The sequence below is a fragment of the Pinus tabuliformis genome, chromosome X (assembly GCF_031772625.1).
Source record: "Pinus tabuliformis cultivar Carrire ecotype Pingquan chromosome X, CPIR1, whole genome shotgun sequence".
NCBI lineage: Eukaryota > Viridiplantae > Streptophyta > Pinopsida > Pinales > Pinaceae > Pinus > Pinus tabuliformis.
In genome coordinates this window covers 1,139,845,310-1,139,868,315 of record NC_142308.1, presented here as the reverse complement: position 1 = coordinate 1,139,868,315, position 23,006 = coordinate 1,139,845,310, and the positions used below count along the sequence as shown (strand labels likewise).

General features: G+C 33.1%; 1 pseudogene; it reads left to right on the top strand.

Moving 5' to 3' along the window:
* Positions 1-300: 300 nt before the first annotated feature.
* LOC149143864 (pectate lyase 1-like) lies at positions 301-5,166 on the top strand (annotated as a pseudogene).
* The last annotated feature ends 17,840 nt before the right edge of the window (positions 5,167-23,006 follow it).

Here is a 23,006-nt window from a genome sequence, read left to right as displayed (position 1 = left end):
ACTCTCATTGACATGCATTTTCACTGCGTAAATCACTCATGCTAAACTTAATTAGAAGATAAATTTTGCTAAACTCGATTTTTAGCAAAATTTATCAACTTAGAATCCTTTGATAGTTTATGAACACTATTTTCTCTCTTTGAAGAGAACCTTCTGCTCCTTCTTTTCTCCTCTATCTGCGATATATCCTCTTATCCTGCAACTTCTGTCAGCAACTTTTGGCAGCTCAATAGGCTGGCTATAATTTTTGGAATCCTATCTCTAGGCTAAAAATAGCCCCTATGAAGTTCTTTCTGTCTAATGTATCTGTTTCTGTATATATCTTATATAATATAATCTTGCTTTTTTAGCTCTGAAATTTTTTGCTGAACTCAATTAGACTATAAAATTTTGGAATACTTAGAACTCATGCTAAACTTAATTAGATTATAAATTTTGCTAAACTTAACTTAATTATAATTTTTTTGGGAATATTTCAAAATGTAATGAATAAGAACAAAGTTAACCTTTGGTCATATCCATCCGATTTTAGCCTAACAGTTACCGTTTTTCATTCAGATTCAGGTACAACACAAGGTGGGTTTAATGCAGAATTTTGCGTGAGTTCGAATAAAAAGTATATTTCCAAATCTTTAACTCGTCGATTCAATGCTCCTTGGATCATCTCTGTTGGTTCGTTAAGCAGAAGTCACACAATCACGACAATTCCACGCAACAACATTGACACGACAACCCTGCCACCATATAATACGGTTCCAGCGTTACTTTGCAGCAATTGACTTTTGATATATATATATAAAAGTCTTCATCGTCTGCAATCTAAGCGATGGCTGCCACCAGATCCAGTAATCTCTTTTACTTCATTGACTTTTGGATATATATGAATTTCTTTTTTATCATCCCCAATCTAATTAAAAGCCACTTATGGAAGCTCATAATTAGCTCCATGGTTTCCGGTTCAAGCCACACACACCTGAATTTTATTAAAAAATTATGCGATTAATCAGTAGCCCTCCCAGCCTGACGCATTGGAGTTTGTACTTGTGACTGCAATAAAATAAAATGTGTTCTTTTGAAGCAATGGAGTTTGTACTTGTGGGCAAATAAAATGTGTTCTTTTGAAGCAATGGAGTTTGTACTTGTGGGCAAATAAAATTTGTTCTTTCTTGTGGGCAAATAATATTTTATTGTGGTACAATATAATCTTTGTTTTCTCTCGGTGGAATGGAGTTTGTACTTCGCGAAATAAAATGGAATTGGAATCTGAACCTGTTTTAACATTTTGTTTCAGTTCCATGTCTACAAGATTGATATTGATACTGCATCACGATCTCTAGCGATTGACAAAAATCCTTTTCTTATATATGTACTTCGTTCTCATATTTAATAGAAAGTTTTTTTTTTTTTTTCTCTTCTTTCCTGTGTGGAAAAAACTATAATTTACAATTAAAAAACAAAAAATCACCTTTCTTTCCCCGTAGAATCCTGCTCTCATTATTTTAATCTCACTCTCTTTCCGTCGGGACATGCAACTTTAATTTGATCAGATTCTAACAAATCCATTCCCTTATCCCTTCATAACCAGGTGTCCGGAAAACGCCAGGAGCAGTCCTTTCATCGGTCGCTTATTGTCTGATCACAGGCTATATACATTATGAAAGAAAACCAAAGCTATATATACTTCGTTTCACAGATCGGAAAACCAAGGCATTTTTCCATAACGACCCACATACAATCTGATCCTGTTGCCCCTCCATTCAACTGTTTCCTCCATACGGTCAACATTTTTGAAAAGAAGTGTAGTGTTGTAGAACAGTGAATTTTCGTTAGATCCATGGATCAGATGAATTTATCCCCTTCTGCACCCTTCAAAATATCAATTTCTACTGCAGCAGCAACATGGATGCTCTTAGCTGTAGTTTCCCTGTTGTTGCAGGCCTCCTTGTCTTCTTCAAATGGCACCAGCTCTAACCCCATTGACAACTGTTGGAGAAGAGATGTAAAATGGGCACAAAATCGAAAGAAGTTGGCAGATTGCGCTGTGGGTTTCGGAAGCTCGGCCTATGGAGGAAAAGGAGGAGAAATCTACACTGTAACCACACCTAACGACAATCCTACAAATCCATTGCCTGGTAGTTTGAGATATGGCGTGACTCGAAAGCGCCCACTCTGGATAGTTTTCGCCAGAGATATGAACATAAAGCTTCAAATGCCCCTGTTTGTCACGAGGCACAAGACTATCGATGGCAGAGGAGCCAATGTCCACATTAGCAATGGGCCTTGCATCCGCCTTTGGAATGTGAGCAACGTTATTATTCATGGATTGCACATCCACGACTGTAAGCCCAACGTGCCCGGCAATGTTCTGCTAACAGAGATGGCGCCCTATGGTACTAGCGGTGTGGAAATGATAGAATCACAGGACGGAGATGGTATATCTGTTGTGACTTGCAGAGATATATGGATAGATCACAACACATTCTCCAATTGTGCAGATGGTTTGGTTGATGTCACCCTCGCTTCCACTGCAGTTACAATTTCCAACAACCGTTTCTCATACCATGATAAGGCAAGCTGGGCTCAAGCTGGGGTCATTAAGCTTTTCATGAATTATGCTCTGTATGAAATGGAATATAGATTTCAATAATTTTCTTTATTAATTAGATTTCAAAATATCTTTTGAATCTGCAACTCATACAAAGGATAACTTATATCATTTCTAAAGAGTTAATGAATGCAGGTCATGCTGTTAGGCCATAGTGATGAGTATGCAGCAGATAAAACCATGAAGGTAACAGTTACATACAACCACTTCGGACCAGGTCTTACACAAAGAATGCCAAGGTAAATTTATCTAGTTGAATTTAATTCAGTTGCATATTCTGAAAATATTTTGAAATCCAAGGGAGAAACAAGATTCAAGTGATTTTGTATCTCTCTATCAAATTCTAGAATATTTCAAAAATCTGCAATTTGATAAAAATTTCCAAAATATACACTTAAGATAAAAATACTCATTTATCCTTAGTTTTTTTTAATATAGAATTTAATTAAAAAATACTAATGGTCATCTAATTGAATTTAATTCAGTTGTAGATTTTGAAATCTAATGGACAAACAAGAGCCAAGTGATTTTGTATCTCTCTATCAAATTTTAGAATATTTCGAAAATCTGCAGTTTTATAAAAATTTTCAAAATGTACACTTAAGATAAAAATACTCATTTATCCTTAGTTTTTTTTTTTAATATAGAATTTAATTAAAAGATACTAATATTCATCTAGTTGAATTTAATTCAGTTGCAAATTCTGAAAATATTTTAAAATCCAATGGACAAACAAGAGCCAAGTGATTTTGTATCTCTCTATCAAATTTTAGAATATTTCAAAAATCTGCAATTTGATAAAAATTTCCAAAATGTACACTTAAGATAAAAATACTCATTTATCCTTAGTTTTTTTTTAATATAGAATTTAATTAAAAGATACTAATATTCATCTAGTTGAATTTAATTCAGTTAAAAATTCTGAAAATATTTTGAAATCCAATGGACAAACAAGAGCCTTTTGTATCTCTCTATCAAATTTTAGAATATTTCAAAATTCTGCAATTTGATAAAAATTTCCAAAATGTACACTTAAGATAAAAATACTTATTTTTTTTTTAATATAGAATTTAATTAGAAGATACTAATATTCATCTAGTTGAATTTAATTTAGTTGCAAATTTTGAAAATATTTTGAAATCCAATGGACAAACAAGAGCCAAGTGATTTTGTATCTTTCTATCAAATTTTAGCATATTTCAAAAATCTGCAATTTGATAAAAATTTCCAAAATGTACACTTAAGATGAAAATACTCATTTATCCTTAGTTTTTTTTTTAATATAAAATTTAATTAAAAGATACTAATATTCTAGTTGAATTTAATTCAATTGCAAATCCTGAAAATATTTTGAAATCCAATGGACAAATAAGAGCCAAGTGATTTTTGTATCTATCTATCAAATTTCAGAATATTTCAAAAATCTGCAATTTGATAAAAATTTCCAAAATATACACTTAAGATAAAAATACTTATTTATCCTTAGTTTTTTTTTAATATAGAATTTAATTAGAAGATACTAATATTCATCTAGTTGAATTTAATTCAGTTGCAAATTCTGAAAATATTTTGAAATTCAATGGACAAACAAGAGCCAAGTGATTTTGTATCTTTCTATCAAATTTTAGAATATTTCAAAAATCTGCAATTTGATAAAAATTTCCAAAATGTACACTTAAGATAAAAATACTCACTTATCCTTAGTTTTTTTTTAATATAGAATTTAATTAAAAGATACTAATATTCTAGTTGAATTTAATTCAGTTGCAAATTCTGAAAATATTTTGAAATCTAATGGACAAACAAGAGCCAAGTGATTTTGTATCTCTTTATCAAATTTTAGAATATTTCAAAAATCTGCAATTTGATAAAAATTTCCAAAATGTACACTTAATATAAAAATACTCATTTATCCTTGGTTTTTTTAATATAGAATTAATATAGAATTTAATTGAAAGATACTAATTTATTTAGAATATTTCAAATCTATGATTAAAATTAAAAATGCCAATTTATCTTAAATTTTTTATTATTATTAAATGTGTGATTAAGATTAAAAAAATACAAATTTATTTAAAATATTTCCAAAATTTACCGTTTAGATAAAAATGCACTTTATTTTTTATTAACACAGTGATAAGATCTTTTGTGCATTGTGTTAATGCATTGGTTAAAATATTTGCAGGTGCAGATATGGGTATGTGCACGTAGCCAATAACAATTATGAAGAGTGGGGAATATATGCAATTGGAGGAAGCATGCATCCCACCATTAGAAGTGAAGGGAATCGGTTCGTGGCTCCAACGGAGGAGTATAAGAAGCAGGTGTCATGGCGCGAAGGGTGTTACAGCGCTGCTTCTTGTGCGACAGGGACATGGTTGTGGAAGTCAGTAAGCGATATGTTTGTGAATGGAGCTTACTTTGTTTCATCTGGGAGAGGAAAAGCTCTCCCAATGTACAAAGTTGGCGAAAGCTTTAAAGTTGGCAATGGGAAATTAGTACCGAAAATGACCCAGGATGCAGGAGCCCTCGCCTGTATTCCGTCGAAGCGCTGTGGCTGATGCTAACAAATATACATTGTTTTATTGCTTATTGTCGATATATTTAGTTCAATGCAGTCACTAGCAGGTCGCTCTTCTATCTTTGTGCTCACACACTTTTGCTATATTTAGAGAAAAAAATTACCATCAAAGAATTATGTACCAATCATTCTTTTGACAGTTTCTGGATTCCCAAATTCATTATTCATAAGGAAGCCACAATAAATGTTGATATTGTCATACCCAAACCCTTGAGACTTCCCAGTTTCGGGGTTTGGATGAGGTACTTAATGACCAAGAAATGGCATCCTCTTGTACACCTTACCTGCTATTAAAAGAAACTGTCAATGGGCAGCAAGTATCTTATGCTCAGTCTTATACAGTTATATATATGCTTGTTTGATTTTTATAAAGTTCCTCCAATGCTTGTGTAACTATATATTCGAAGCAACCCTCAAGACCTCTAGGTTTTGAGCCCACATAAAAATGACAATCAGACTATAGCATAAGATGGGTATCAAGCTGGAAATTATTCCATTAACCCAATTTCCTATTTGACCACCACAGTGAAGATATATTTGCTTTTGCACACAGTTCCCCCTTTCGTTTATCGATATTACTACCCAATGTTGTTTTTTTATTTGCCCATGCAATAGTAGAAGCATACACAAACAATTGATTTGCACATAATCAGTTTTTTTAAACATACATAGTCATGGAAGAGAAAGACCAAACAATAAGCAGGGAGTACAATAAAGGGAAAATAACCTCACATGATAAATATGGTTTCTGATTAGCAGATTATTGTGGTCTCGGACTTTATGTATTTTTATTTTCATGGACAGATTGCAGCTTTCAGCTTAGTTTCTTTCCCTCAGCTTAGTTTCTTTCTCAAAATAATTGTATATTACAGTGTTGCAGCATACATAGTACAACATTATTATCTCAAATTTGGGCATTTTTACAGCCATATATGTACAATCTTGGTTTGAACAGACACATTTTGGATTAGTATTGGCAAGGTTATTTGGGAGGATATGGTTATCATATATTATGTCGCCAACATACACATTTTGGATTAGTATGGGCAGGGTTATTTGGAGATATGGTTGTTTATATGGCTGAAATATGTGGCCATTTTTTAAGGTTTATACATCCACTAAATGTTGGGAGCCACGAGGACTTTTTTCCATATGGTTATTTAATTTTATGATGTATGATTATGGATGGCAAAGAAGGGAGGCACAATGTAAATATGTCTTTTTGTCTTTTTTCTTTTTCTTTTTCCACCTTATATTGATGATGCTTATGGCACATTATTACATGGTTTATGGTTGTTTATTGGCACATGCTAGATTAGCATGTGGTATGTTTAGACAACAACATTTTTGAGAAAATATGCATGGAAATTTTAATTTTATATTGCTTATTATTTGATAAATATAAGTAGTCAAAATTAAAATTAAGAATAAATATAGAGGAGGACTCCACTTACCAAAATATAATAATTAAGATTTAAATTTAATTTAACTCAACCCTTTGGAACTTTTCATCCTCTTGAATTAAATTAAACATGACTAAAATTAAAGTAACAACAAGACATGTATAAGAGGATGGGGCCTACCAAGGGAAAAGAGAAGACACTATGATGAGATGTATGTGGTGGCATTTTCGAGTTGTCATTTTCCTTAGTTTAAATTCTATGAATTACAGAGGCTAATATGTTGGTGACAATAGACTTCCTTCAAAGTATAGACACGGATGGATAGATAAATTTAATCCTTTTGCATCATTTTATAGGTATATTTGACTTTTTTGCATTTAACTTGTTGATAGAATGCCTGGTTTGTTTTTTCAACCAATGGTTAAAGATCCCTAAATTTGCAAGGAAAATTAAGCTTATTTGAATTATATCAGAATTCCATAAGTTGAAAATAAGCTTATTTGAATTATTCTAGATGTTGTTTTAGACCCTAATGCTATCATGGACACTTGTATATGGTTTTATAACATTGTAGGCATGTCGAGGGACCTACCATATAGATTGTTGTATTCATTATTTTAATACAAAAAAAACAATAATTTGTGCCTCATTTTTTGCCCATACCTCTCTATCGTTTACTTGTTTACTATAATAATTTGTTTATGAATTTTCTATGATTTTTTTTGTTAATTCACAACATGTGCTTTAAAGTTTTTTGGAGTCCTCATTTTCCCAAAACACAGATTAGTAACTTGTTAATTAATTATTATCTTTGTTATAGATTGTTGATATTACATGTACAATCTATTTTTGTATAACATTTTAAGCTTTTTTAATCACTGAATTGTAAATATTTTATTTTGTTTTATTTTAGTATTATACGTAGTCAGAAATTATAATGTTTATACTGCAAAGCCATTGTATTAATTTTTATACCGCAAAGCCATTGTATATTCTCTCTAAAATACTCACTAGTTTTTTAGGCGTGAAGCAAATAGGCTTTAGTCCAATTATCTCATAAGCTCGGTGAGATTCAAGGGAGTTTCTCATAGAAGTATAAGAAACCTCTCTCTTGATCAACATTCTTTTTGTAGACCATACTAGGGAACAAATGAGTGACCCTTGGTTTCTATTTAAATCCTTATTTATCAAATGAACATACAATATGCTCACCAGCGTGATATTGGAGCTTGTTTCGATAATTGACGAGATATTTCTCATTCTTTATTTGGGTTCATTATTGACATCTCAAACATGATTGAGGAATTCCAATGAAATTGGGGTGTTTTTTTTTCCCGTAGAAAAAGTCGTAATTTCTATTAGATCTTTAAGAAATTACATTCTGTAGATGCCTAAGCATATGCATAATGAAATTGGGGTGTTATAACTGAAGATATTGAATTACAAGAGCAAAGCGAGGTATTGGAAATATGACTTCGTGAATGTGAGCATGAACGTGTTGCTTGTAGATAGTCGATTTATCACCAGTAAGTCTAATTTGAAATTTTTTCTTGTTTGAGTAGTCATACACTTCATGATGTGCATGAAATTCTTTACGTTCCTAGTATGGTATGCAAACATACGCTTGTAGGTTGGTAAGTCATACAAGATGACAAGCAATTCTTTTGGCTTCTTATCAAACCTCTGTCATCTTATCATATGCATGTTGGTTCAAATGACTTCTTGATTGTCACCCTTGAAACCACGAACCCTACATGCAAGGTTCATGATTCATTTCTCTATGCTAAATTTCACCGAATATAAATACAAGTGCATCCCACATAAAATTTACAACTAGACTGTAGCGTTCGATGGTATCAAGCTAGAAATTATTCTCTTAACCGAATTTCCTATTTTACCACCAAAGTGAAACTATCTTTGCCTGTGCGGTTTTTCTTTGCCCTTTCCCTTATCAATATTATTACCCACCGTTGTCTTTTTATTTTCCCATGTAATAGTAGAAGCATACAAATACAATTGATTACATTTCTTACAAAGTATACATCATATTTTTGCACAAAATGAGTTTTTTCTAAACATGCATAGTCATGGCATAGGAAGACCAAACAACAAGCAAAAAGTACTGTCAAAGGGAAAATAACCTCAGATGACAAATATGGTTTATGATTGGCAGATTAATGTGGTTTTAGATTGTATGTATTTTTATTTTCATGGATAGATTACAACTTTCAACTTAATTTCTTTCCCAACATCATTCCATATTATAGTTTATGTTACAATTTTGCAACATACATAGTATATCATTATTATTGTAGTTTTTGGCACATTTTTACAACATTATAGGTACAATCTTGGTTTTAGCATACAAATTTTGGATCAGTGTCATATGGCATGGTTATTTTTGAGGATATGGTTGTATATATGGTTGAAATATCATATATTATGTTCTTGGTTATTTAAGGATTACACATGCAATAATGTTGGGAGCCACATGGAGTTTTTGCCATGGTTATTTAATTTTATGATGTGTGATTATGGATGGCAAAGGGAGACACAAGGCATATATTTTTTCTTTTTCTGCCTTATATTTTGTGATGCTTATGACACATTGTTACATGGTTTATGGTTCTTTATTACCATAATTAGATTACTATGTGGCATGTTTGAAAATAACATTCTTCAAAAAATATACATGGACATTATAGTTTCATAATGTTATTATTTGATAAATATAAGTAGCCAGAAGTAAAATTAAGAATAAAGATAAAGGAGGGCCCCCACCTACAAAAACATAATAATTAAGAATTAAATATAATTTAACTCAACCCTTTGGAAATTTCAATCCTCTTGAATTAAATTAAACATGATTAAAATTAAAATAACAACATATTCTAGAAACAATTGTAGTGCTCAACTACCATGAATACATGCATAAGAGGATGGAACCTACGAAGGGAAAGGGCAAACATTACGAGGAAAGGTACACAATAACATTTCTAGCTTTTCATTTTCCTTTGGTGTCATTTCTATGAGTTACAAAGGCTAAGTTGTTGGTGACAACAAACTTCCTTCAAAGGAGAGACAAGGTTGGAGAGCAAAACTTTAATTCTTCTGCATATTTTTATAGGTATACTTGAATTTTCTGCATTTAACCTGCTAATAGAAGGTATAGTTTGTTTTTACAACCAATGCAAATAGCTACTTAATTTCATAGAGAAAATTATGTTGATTTGAATTATATTAGAATTACAGAAGAGTTTTCAGAAGTTGTTTCAGACCCTAATGTTGTCCTCGATGCTTGTCTATGGTATTGTAATATCGTAGGCATTTTTATCTAAGTCTCGTCATAGGGTTTTATAGAGACATACCATATAGATTGTTGTATTCAATATTTTAATACAAAAAATCAGTAATTTTTGCCTCATTTTTTGCGCATACCTTTCTATCTTTTACTTGTTTACTTTAGTAATTTGTCTCTGAATTTTTCTATAAATATCTGTTAATTCACAACATATTCTCTACAATGTTATAGAATCCTCATATTCACAAAATTATGATTAGTACGTTGGTAGGACCACATTGGAACCGATCAAGCTTATTTTTTGTCAATTTCTGGAACCATGTAGAAGAAGAAAAAACAGGTGAAAGACGAACTGGAGCAGCTTCGAAAAGTGGAAAAGAAAAGGATGTGCCTTGAAAAGGAATTGGCAATGTTTGTTGCTATCCGTTATGAATTAGAAAAGACACAGAAAAATAAAGAAGATTATGAGGAGACACCAAAACTGATTTTAAATGTGGATGAAAAGGTTGGCCTAGCGCAATGTCCTTATGTCTATATGTGGGCCTTATGCATGGGACCTCAACCACTACTGCTAGAAACATTGAGCTCGGTCTGACAGAGCAAAAAAAGGAATTGTATTGGAATAACATAAAGTGCTATGGAGACATGAACAATTCTCAAGGTCTGGCAGCAGGGAGAAAATTGTTGATTCAAGGGAAGTAGCATGGCAAGAAAATATGGTAAAAAAAAAGAGTGGAAGGTGCCTCATTGTAGAGCGATTGGTAGAACAATTAGGGAAAACTCTGAAATTTATGGGAGAGAAGTTGTCTTCAGATATGGATGGAGTCAATGGAAAAAAATTGCATGGTTGATCATAAAAGAATAACATCTAATCATAGAGCAAGAGCTGCAAAAATGTTTGCAAGATTGGCTATTACTCAAGCTGTTGCAACCCTTCGAATAACTGAGGAGGCACGAGGTAAGGCCAAGGCTACCAACATGGAAGCATAAGCAACCATCAATAGAATTCTGGATAAGAAGAATTTGGTAGAGAATTTTGATTTTGTTAATAAGGTATGTGGCTTTTGCTAAACTGACTTCCAGTATGTTAATGCACAACGAGTTGTTTGTATGCTAGATTTTCTAGGTAATTTTAAAAATTGAATGTGTATATGGTTTGCCGAGGGGTAAACCTAAGAGTGAAATCTTATTGGAAATGTTTTTAGATCTAGTATATTTATTGAATATCCTTGTTCTACTGAACTTTAGATACTGAATAAGTTCAATGAAACTCCATTTTAGCAAACTTTGATAACAAATTCAACTCATATTACCTTATCAGGTCATCTTTTCAGTTCTCTATAAAGTTTATTTTAATCCCTCATGGATAGACAAAATTACATTAGTTTTGATGTAGGTTCTCTGCATTGATGCAATATTACTATTATATCTAAACTATCTAAGCAAAATTCTGGTTTTTCCTTTGTGCCATTATTTTGGTGTTTGTTAACAACGATATATCATGATAAACAATAAAACTCTAGAGTATTGAAAAAGCTTGGATTCTGGAGTCTAAATATTAACTAAGTAAATTTTGTTTGTTTGTTTATGTATCTATTATGTAACATTGGGTGATGGTTCATAATTATAGACATTTATGACTCATGGATGTTGGAATATGTACATAATGACTAATTAAAATTGTTTTCTAGAGAATTCATAGTAAAAAAATCTTTATTTTTGTTAATCTTTGAAATAAAGATTAGGGTTCATCTTTGAGATAATGAGTCGATCCTCAATAATTCAATGCCATACTATTATTCAAATATCCATGGTTTTCTTGAGAAAATTTATGACTTGCATGCTTAAACACTTCATTTCAAGGTAAAATCTCTTTCAATGCCATACTGTTATTGAGATATCCATGTGTTTTTGCACAAAATTTATGACTTGCATTCTTAAATGCCCCATTTCAGGTAAAATATCATTGAATGAAGCTCTTAAGAGGATATGTTTGGTGGACTCTAAGGTCTCTCTCTCTCTCACATACTTGCTCAACCCTATACAACTCAACCCTGATTTTAGCACATCATTATGAATAGCAGGTTAATGAATCATATAGTTTTGATCCAAACAAAAGTTTTCCAATCTTCATGGGGAATGCTAGCGCAAGCTTGTGCCCTAACATGGTGATAGACTCTATGGTGCCGATTACATGAGATCTATGTATGTTGAAATGGGGGCTGGATATGACCTATCCATGAGAGAAAAAAAGGTGGTGGACTCTACTAAAAAAATCATGAAAACATTTGTGAATGGCGATGAAGTTGAGAGGTTGCATTTGGGTATTCATCTTCACAACTCCTGAAAACTCTTAGCCATTGTTACCTCAATGTTGGCAAGGAAGGGGATGAAGTGATTGTTCATGAGGCTAATCAAGAAGCAAATGATGGTACATAGGTTGAATTGGAAGAGTAGAGAGACCTACCTATGAATGTTTGGAAGGTGAATGAGGATTTCGGCTCAAGCTTGGACTCACTTGGTCGACTCATTTCCACTAAGACAAGAATTGTAGCAGTAGCTCATGTTTCCAACATCTTGGGAGAGATCCTTGATTTGGAAAGAGTGGTTAAATTTATCAGGGATGAGATGGGTTGCATCATTATTAAAGATATTTCAATGAATATGTCATATGTACTATAAATTATGTGCCACCAACACCATTTCACTAGACAGGCTTTCCTAACCCTCAATCAATTTATACATAAGCTTGCCAGAACAAGGATGCTATATTTGACGATAAGAAACTTCTAATACAATCCATAGCTTATGCATATGGAATGAATTATAGGTTGGTTGTCTAACATGAGATGTAAAACAATTTAATGAACAAAATATTGGTTTGCGATTAATGAATTACTATAATTTGCAGCACCTGTTTGTCAGATAAAAAAATGCAACAAAAAGTCTTGTTTCTGAATAACTAGACTTCTATTGTTAAATGTTGAATAGATCGAGTCCTGGTGCTTTAGAACATGGTATGCATGACTTTAATACAAGATTTAGGAAAAAGGAGAAAGATCTAAACTCAATAGAAATAATTTAATTTCTTCCAAAAAATTGACACTAAAAGCTACTAGAAGCTTTGATTGAGTTACTATTGACCATAAAGCTGTTGCAATATCTCTCATTTCTAGAATTATGTTCTTAACTCTTTTCCACCAACAAGCGACTCATAATCTTGGTTGGGGAAGCCTTTACCTAGTATCATCCATTGAACCTGGTTATTTTGTAGTGATAGGCATGCCTCATATGGTTGATGTAGGACTCATCAAAGTTGTTTAAAAGGACTCTAATAGTGAAAAGTTCAACAAGGTAGTCGCAAAGTAGTGAATGTCCAAGAAAAGTAATAGGGAATGGAGAAACACATGCTTCATTTTATGTGCTATTATGCTTCTCTATTTTTGCTATGGTATATTAGTAGAATTAATTTTCGAACACCTTAAACATGTGCTACTTGTTTCTATTTCCCAAAGGAATCCACCAGCCCTGTAAACTTGTACTCTATAATGTTGGACCAGTTATGGAGTAGAATTAATTTTGGAACACCTTAAATAATGTGCTAACTGTTCTTGTTGCCCAAAAAAATCCGTCAACCTTGTAAACTTGTATGCTATAATGTTGGACCATCTATGGATTGTGGATAACCTAGGCATGAGGGTTCATAACTTTCATCATCCCTAGAAAGAAAAAGCAAATATTTAACTAGTGGGATGCTTGCTGGTATTACAGTAGTAGCCCTGCTAATTGTTACAATATGAGGGTTGTTAATTGTTATTGTAGTTGTGCTTGCTATTATATTCTTTGTAGAAAAGAAACATGATTCATACAAACTTGCCATATTCCACTGCACAAAGTATTGTCTTCCAAAACCAATTGGGGCTAGGGTTTCTGAACTAGGAGACCATAGGGGAAGGAAGGATCTTAAGAAAATGGGACTAGGGAATTTTCAAAACCCAAGCAGGAAGAGGGGACAAGGAGGGAGGACAAGAAAAACTAGTAGGGAAAGGTACAAGTTCTATATGTACCTTTAGTTTCTCTCTCGATTTCAGATTTCAAGAGATTGTTTCTCTCACACCTTCTATTTTCAAGTTTCTCCTTAAGTTTGTGAACTTGTTTACATATTATCTTCTTAGTTTAAACAATCAATGTGAAAAGTTAGGATGCCTCTCATCCATGATACATATGTATTTCAATGGAAAAACTAACATCATCCAAATGATAATTGTATGATCTTTATATACAATATAATTCAATAGAGGAAAGAGAGAAATGTAGAGTAATGCAAGAAACTGGAACATTATAGTATGAATGCTTAAAAAATTATATTTTAATTTGCACATAACAAAGCACTAGAACCCACATAGTTACATTATTATCATTCAACAAACACTGCAATTATTTACAAGGAATAAATTTTAGACCGTCACCCAGGGGTCAAGTGATTGGAATGATACATTGCCATGTTAATGACCTAGGTTTAAACCATGGTACTCATAGAGCCCTATATTACTATTTAACTCAATTTGATATGATTCATTTGAAAAATTAATTAAAAAAAGAATAAATTTCAAATTTGGGCATTTCACGAGAGCAAGGTTTAATGAAAAACTTATTTTCCATCTATTTCATTGTTCGACCTTATCAGCTAGATGACCTTTTACCTTATAAACAGAAAGTGTAAAAAATACAGTGGCCTATTTCTATTTGTTATGAAGCCAGCTCACAAAAAGATAGAAAAGATAGATCAATGACTTAGAAATCAGCCTCTTCGAGGGGGAAACCTCCTTTACATTACACAAATGAACAATTCTTCGATGATACAAATGACAAAACCTCCTTTCTATATATAGGAGTGTAAGGGGTCACAATATAATCAAAGCCGACATAACAATAATAATATAAGGGCACAAAAATAACAATAGTGAGTTTCTATAGGGCACAATAATAACAATATGGGGACAATAGCGGCACAAAAATAACAATAAAGGCTACAATGACAATAATAATGGGGGAATCACTAGTATTATAGGGACCTAACATGCCCCTCTCCTTCAAAAAAGTGTTTTCCTCAACGCTTGAGTAGTTCTAGATGCTTCTGTATAAAATTCTCATCCTCCCATGTGGAATCTTCAATAGGTAAGTTCTTCCACTTGATGAGATACTCTGAAATTGATCGATTTCGTAACTGTCGAGTTCTTATTTCTGTGACTGCTTCAGGTTCCAATATGTTTTTTCCTTCCTCACCAAGTTCTGGCAATATTGTTTGAACTGGGAGCTTGTCACCTATAACCTTCTTTAAGCATGAAACATGGAAAACTGGGTGCACTCGGGAAGCTGCAGGAAGCTCCAATTTGTATGCCATAGTACCTACCTTTTGCAACTCCTTGTATGAACCGTAATACTTTGGTGATAATTTATTATACTTCTTAGCTTGCTTGAGGGACATTTCTTTATATGGTTGTAGTCTTAGGAATACCTAATCACCTACATCAAAACTTCTTTCGCTGCGATGTTGATTTGCCTGTTGTTTCATTCTATTTTACGCCAAAGTGAGGTTATCCTTTAAGAGTTGGAGAACTTGTTGTTGATGCTCGATGTGATTTTCCACTGCTTGAACCTTAGAATTTTCTCTTAAATATGATGTGATGGACGATGGATGATATCCATAAAGTTCCATAAATGGGGTCATTTTTGTTGCAGTATGGAAGGAAGTGTTATGACACCATTAAGCCAGAGGCAACCATTTTACCCATTGTGTCTATTTATCAGATACAAAGAAACAAAGATATCCTTCCAAACATTTGTTTAGTATCTTAGTTTGCCCATCAGATTGAGGATGATAAGATGAGCTATGAGATAACTGAGTACCAAGCCAAGAAAATAATTTTGTCTAAAAATTTCAAATGAAAGTGGGATCCCTGTCACTCACAATAATCTTTGGGTTTCCATGTAGCTTTTGAATTGTTTCCATAAATGCAGTAGAAACTGTACTCACTCTAAATGGATGAGATAATGCACAAAATTGTGCATACTTGGTAAGTATGTCAACTAACACCATGATAACACTCTTTCCTTCGGAATTGGGTAAACCTATGATAAAATCCATTGAAACCTCCTCCCAACGTTGGCTTGGAATGGATAAGGGTTGTAATAGACTTGGGGTCTTAATTGTTTCAACTTTATTTTGTTGGCAAACCAAACATTTTGCCACAAACTTTTGAATATCCGATTTAAGGCCATCCCAAAAAAATTCCTTCTTAACCTTGTAGTAAGTTTTTAGAAATATCGAGTGCCCTCCTAAGGGAGAGGTGTGCAATTCCATAAGGATATTTTGTTTGAGTTGGGAATTCTTACATAGGTATAAGCGATCTTTGTACCATAACGAATCATTTTTCCAGCTAAATATATTAGATGTATTGGGATCTTATTGTAACTTTTGAATGAGTACCCACACTTCTTCTTCATTCTTCCATTCATCCCTTGCTTCGTTTATCTAATCTGGTTGGATAATAGAAATGGCGCAAAGAAATGCCTCCACATCCTCATCCTTTCTTGAGAGTGCATATGCCACAACATTTTTCTTCCCTTTTTTGTAGATGATTTCAAAGTCATAACCCAACATCTTTGTGACCCATTTTTGTTGCTCTTCTGAAGATAATCTTTGTTCTAAAAAGTATTTAATACTATCATGATCTGTTTTTACCTTGAAGTGTCTTCCCATTAGGTAGGGTCGCCATTTCTTAAGTGCATGTAGTATTGCCAACATTTCCTTCTCATAAATAGCTTTGTGTAAATACTTTCCTTTGATTGGGCGACTTTCGAAAGCAATGGGTCTTTATTCTTGCATTAAAACAACACCAATTCCATTTCCTTAGGCATCACATTCCACAATAAAGGTTTTTGTGAAGTCCGGTGTAGCTAAGTCTAGTGATTGACACATTGCCACTTTAAGATGTTCAAAGGCCTTCGTTGCTTCTGGAGTCCATGAAAATGCATCTTTCTTAAATAATGTTGTTAGAGGTGGTGTTATTCTCCCATTATTCTTAACAAACTTGTGATAATACCCTATTAACTCGAGAAATCGTCGCAGATGCTTTATGGATGTGGGGATTTTCCATTCCTTAATGGTTTTAATTTTGCTAGGGTCTACCTTAACATCTTCATGAGATATAATATGACCCAAAAATTCCACCTCTTATGCTCCAAAGAAACATTTGGAGATTTTTGCATATAATTTTTCTCCTCCAATAGTTTGAGCACCCTGTCAACATGTTGAACATGATGCTTCCAAGACTTGTTGTAGATTAGTATATCATCAAAAAATACTAACACAAATTTTCTAAGGAAGGGTTTGAAAATGGAATTCATCAAACCTTGAAATGTAGAAGGTGCATTGGTAAGGCCAAAAGGCATGACCAAAAATTCATAATGACCCTCATGAGTTCTAAATGTTGTTTTTGGAATGTCTTCAGTCTTCATTATGATTTGAGGATATCCTGAACGAAGATCCAACTTGGTGAAGTAAATTGATCCATGCAATTCATCAATAATTCATGAATTACAAGAATGGGAAATTTATATTTAATAGTAAGCTTGTTGAGCTCCCTATAATTTGGACACATGCGCCATGATCCATCCTTCTTGTGAACCAATACTACTGGAGCAGAGAAAGAACTTTGACTAGGTTGAATTATACTAGCCTCTAGCATTTCTACAACCATACGTTCAATTTCACTCTTTTGGGCATAGGGATATCTGTAAGGCCTGATGTTTGGGGGAACACTTCTTGGAATCAAATGAATAGCATGATCATGATCACGAATAGGTGGGAGGCCTTTGGGAGTCTCAAATACCTTACAATATTGTCCAAGACTTTTTGGAGATCTGGAGAAATAGATGGTTTCGAAGTGGGAACCTCTAGTGAACATAATTGTGCAATTATGCCTCGTTGTTATTTCTTTAGAATCTTTGTCATTCCGTTAGAGCTGATTATATTTCCCAGTTTCCCTACGATACCCCTTAATTCAACTTCTTTTCCTTCTGAAGAAAATTTCATGAAAAGTTCTTGAAAATTAAAAGCTATTGTACCCAAGGATTGTAGCCATTGGACTCCTAGTACAACATCAACACCACCCATTGGAATGGAAAGCATTGGGCTATTCAATATATATTCTCCCATGGATAGCTTGATATTAAGGAAATTTCCAGAGAAATTTATGGTTCCTCCACTTGCAACCATCACTTGACACTTTGGTGCTGGATATAGGAAGCAATTCAATTCTTTGGGTATCTTACAATGAATAAAATTATGGGTACTACCCGAATCAATCAACACTATTACCTTTTTCTTCTTGATATGTACTTCTATCTTGATAGTTTGAGGAGTGGTAATTCCGGCCAATGCATTACAAGATATGGTCAGATTCATTTCTTCTTTCTCTAGGGTTTGTTCCTGGTGTATATCCTCTTCTTTTGACATTTCTTTCTCCTTTTCTTCCTCCTCTTCACAATATATGTAAAATAATTTCTTCTCAGCACACTTATTACCTTTAGTGTATTTTCTATCACAACTGTAACAAAGCCCTTTTGAGCTTTTTCTTCCAATAGTTGTGGTGTAAACCTTGTAGGTTGTGGAAGGCTAGGGGGAACAACACTTCCATGTTTATAATAGTGAGTGGTAGGCTTCCTTGTTGCCGTAATTTTGCTTTCCATTTTTCATGCCAACGTGAATGCCTTCTCCAATGAATCAGGTTCCCAAAGGAGAACCTCATGTTGGATGTTATACTTTAAAGTCCCTATGAACACATCAATCCTATGCTCCTCTAGAATATATTTTACCCTTATATTCAATTTTTGGAAGTCCTCAATGCGCTCCATAATTGAACCCTTTTGTTTGAGATTTATCATTTGGCTAAAAAAAGTGTTGTTTTTTGTATCCTGATAATGTGTTATCATTTCATCCGTAAAAATTGCCCAAGTGACAATTTTTTTACGAGAGAAAAGCCATCGATACCATACAAACTGATTTGGTTCCAAATATAAAGTTTCAATGCGTACCTTTTGTGTTTTGCACATTATGGAGATCGAAATATTGCTCTATCTGTAGTATCCATGTTACATGATCCTTGCCATCAAACTTCCTCATATCGATCTATGGAACATGGTGGGTCTTCGATCCAACATTAGAGTCTATGAAATCATTATTAACATTTATTTTGTCTCATCATGAGTTTCCTTTACTACCCTTTCGCCATTAGTAAGCATTTCTTGTAGAAACTTTGTCAAATACGTCTTTAATTATTCCATGTTGCCTTTAAGTTTTTCTTCTAAACCATCCATCTTAGCTTCCACGCCTTTCTTTAAACCATCCATCTTAGCTTCCACGCCATATATCTTAGCTTCCACATCATTCATCTTAGCTTCCACGTCATTCATCTTAGCTTCTATGCCTTTATTTAAACCATCCATCTTAGCTTCCATTACTTTTTGTGAGAGTGAATTTTGTTGCACTTGGTCTCATAATTTTGATATATCAGGTTGCATTTCTTCCTCTTATTCATGGGTCATGCTAGAGATTTCATGTTTCTTACTAGGTGTTTCCATTTTATTTCTTCGTGACATCAATTAATGATAATTATGCTTCACTACGCCCTTTGAATTCCTTCAAACTAATTTTTCGAAACAAACTTATAACATATATTTCATTAAATTTGGAATTAAATAGTGGATTTAGAATTTCAAAATAACCAAAAAACTCAATTCTGGTGTTGTCCTTGTAACAAAATGTTTCTAATTTTAATGAAATATGTGTTTTATGCAAAATTTAAAAAAAACTACACACATTTTTTCACTTTGTAGGAGCTCGATATTGTTTCTGATGTATCTCTGAAAGTTAAGATCTTCAAGGTCTGAAATTGCGAACTGTGGTATCCCTCTTAGTCCTATTTCCAACGACACCAATCTGTTCTCCAAGAAAGCGTTATGCCCAATCTCCCAAGATGACCTTATTATACACTTTTTCAGTAGATTGAACTTGTACGAAGTGACAAGTGTCACTGTTTCAACCTTCGGACCTGAAAACGATGCAAACAAAACTACAATCTGTCCTCTTTCTGTAACTTCTTACGAAATTTCAATCTGATACTCAGAGAGAAAGTTATGATGATTTTCCCAAGGTCACATTTTTTGGATGTAATTAAGGAGTTTGAAAAAACCCTAACTGGCTTGGATCACATCTTCGAAAATATAGCGAGACAAGACCTAGAATTTGGACTCGAGGATCATCGAGATTTCGGCTCAAATGGGTTTTTTTTTGTCTGAAATGTCATAGAATCCAAAGCTATGATACCAAATGTTATGAAACCAGCTCACAAAAAGATAGATCAACGACTTAGAAATCAACCTCTTTGAGGGGGAAACCTCCTTTAAATTACACAAATGAACAATTATTCGATGATACAAATGACAAAACCTCCTTTCTATATATAGGAGTCTAAGGGGTCATAATATAATCAAAGCCGACATAACAATAATAATATAAGGGCACAAAAATAACAATAGTGGGCTTCTATTGGGCACAATAATAACAATACGGGGACAATAGGGGCACAACAATAACAATATGGGGACAATAGGGGCACAACAATAACAATAAGGGATACAATGACAATAGTAATGGGGGAATCACTAGTATTATAGGGACCTAACACTATTTCAATAAAGAGAACCATTGACTTAAAAATAAAATATTGAACTTATCTATTTGATAATACACTATAACTATGTTGACTTGATACATGTATGAACCCTTGGATATTTTCAATGGCCATAATAATGTTCATGTAACATCTACATTGTTTAACAAATAAATAAACACGTCATAGCAAGAGATTATGCTACTTATTGTAGAACGATTGGATCTTCTTCAATGGATTTACTGTAAATTAGTCTTGTTGATTGTAAATCAGAAGATAATTTGTTCATGGTTTCTCAAAATATGTATTTTCTAGTTGTGGCTATCCATTCAGGATTTGTAATTCTGAACTATCCATTCAAAATTAACAACTGTTTGAACTTGAAATTGGAAACATGACTGATAAAAGCAAGTCCTAAATTATGAGATGTTGCTGGTTAGAAGACATAAATTACAAGATATGGTTGATTGCAGGAACGACTTAAAGTTAACAAGCACAACCGATCAATAGTAACTTGAATTTGAAAAAAACCTAATAAGATCAAGTGTTATCACATCATGTTTACACAGATTTATCACATGAGTGTACAAATAGTGTCTTTAAACATCCTTGTACAATTTTTGTGAAATCCAGGATAACACGTCTAAATTCATTTCATTAAAATCTCACATATCATGGAAGTACCTTATTGTTTAAGCCCTAAAAAAGTAGTGGTAATGAAATCACAATAGAGATAAATTCTATCACCCCTTCTGGCCTTCCACCACTGAGGCAAGATGACTTGCATATTCTAGATTCTACACTATATATTAACAATGTAAAGGCCATTGCACAATTTTTATAATATATTTGTAATTTATGTAAAAAAATACTTGGATAATTGCAAGGATCTTATAGATAATATATAAACCTTGAGTAATGTGAAGTAACATTAAATTCATTTGCAATATTAAAATAGTGTTTCCAATGGACAAGAACAAATGGGAGGTGCAAGTAATTTAAGCATTCAATTATTACTATTGTAAAAGCCTTGTAGGGGTTGGGGGTCAATGTTTTATTTCTTCCTTAATTGTTCGACTATATGAAACCTTTTTCCTGTTAGTATTATCTTTAGTATCTGAGTTTGCTCTCAAGAATGCAGGTTCTCATCTACATTTACATCAAAACTTTATTTTCTGGCCCAAACACAATTTGAGGAATGACAAAATCTTGTGAAAACTATACCTATTTGTATACACTGTCATTAGTGTAAGTTATTACCATGATCTTCTTGTCTCACCTTTAATGTTTAGAGGTGTTGGGGACAATTCATATGAAGCCTTCCCAATTTCTCGTTACATTTAGAATCTCCCAAAAATGAGGAACTTCAAATACTTTCAAATGAAACAATCAAAGGCTTCAATTATTACTACACATTTTGAACTTCCTAAAGGAAAATGCGATCATTTTTGTATGGTTTGTATCCTTCTTGCGAAATCACTGTAAAATTCAAACATACTCCATGGTGCAAGACCAACGCCTTTGAATTTATTCATCCAAGATTGCATTATCCTTCAAAGATGCTCTGAAATCATTCCAATAATAATTGTGATTGGCTATCATCTTTAGGTTGGTAGGGTGATAGGAGATTAGAGGAAATAAATTATAAAATAGGAAAATAAATTCTTAGTGCAATGCTTTAGTTATTTTCTATCTCATTAGATTGTTTGGAAACTTTTTATATAACTTTCTAAGCGAATGCTAGCAATTATAAGGCTGAAATTTATACAACCCCTTCATGTCCACATTTTTCCTCAGGAGCCCCATTCCTTAGCAACCTTTCTCGGTTCCTCAACCTTGGCCCTTACAGGATATGGGTGGAAGGCCTTGTAGACTATGGATCCAAATGAAAAAAAAGAAGAGTATATGGAACTTATGTAGTCCAAATTAACATGATTTAATCCTGACAAAAGTTAGATGTACATATTTCTAACCATTAGGCCAATATGAAATAAAGTAAAAACAAATTGCATGTGAAGAATACATGCTAAAAAATGTTAAACCCCAAAGAAATGTCACAAAAACCCACTGGCACATACCTGCCAAATAGTAAAATAAGTTTTGGAAATTGTTGAAAAGTGGACTTTAAAGATTATAATAGTTGATTGCTCTAAAACTCTAATATATAAACAATATGCTCCTGAAAACGCCTAAAGTGCGCACTCAAAAAAGTTAAACACAAGAAGCCTTTCAAAGGTTACATATATCCGAGGTTGTGATCACCTCAACATTCTCTTAGAGATTTTACAAAAACCTGTAAGACACTTATAATACATGCAGAGATGTCACATATAAAATACTTTGACAATTGAATTAAATATAAATCACCACGTCTGATCCT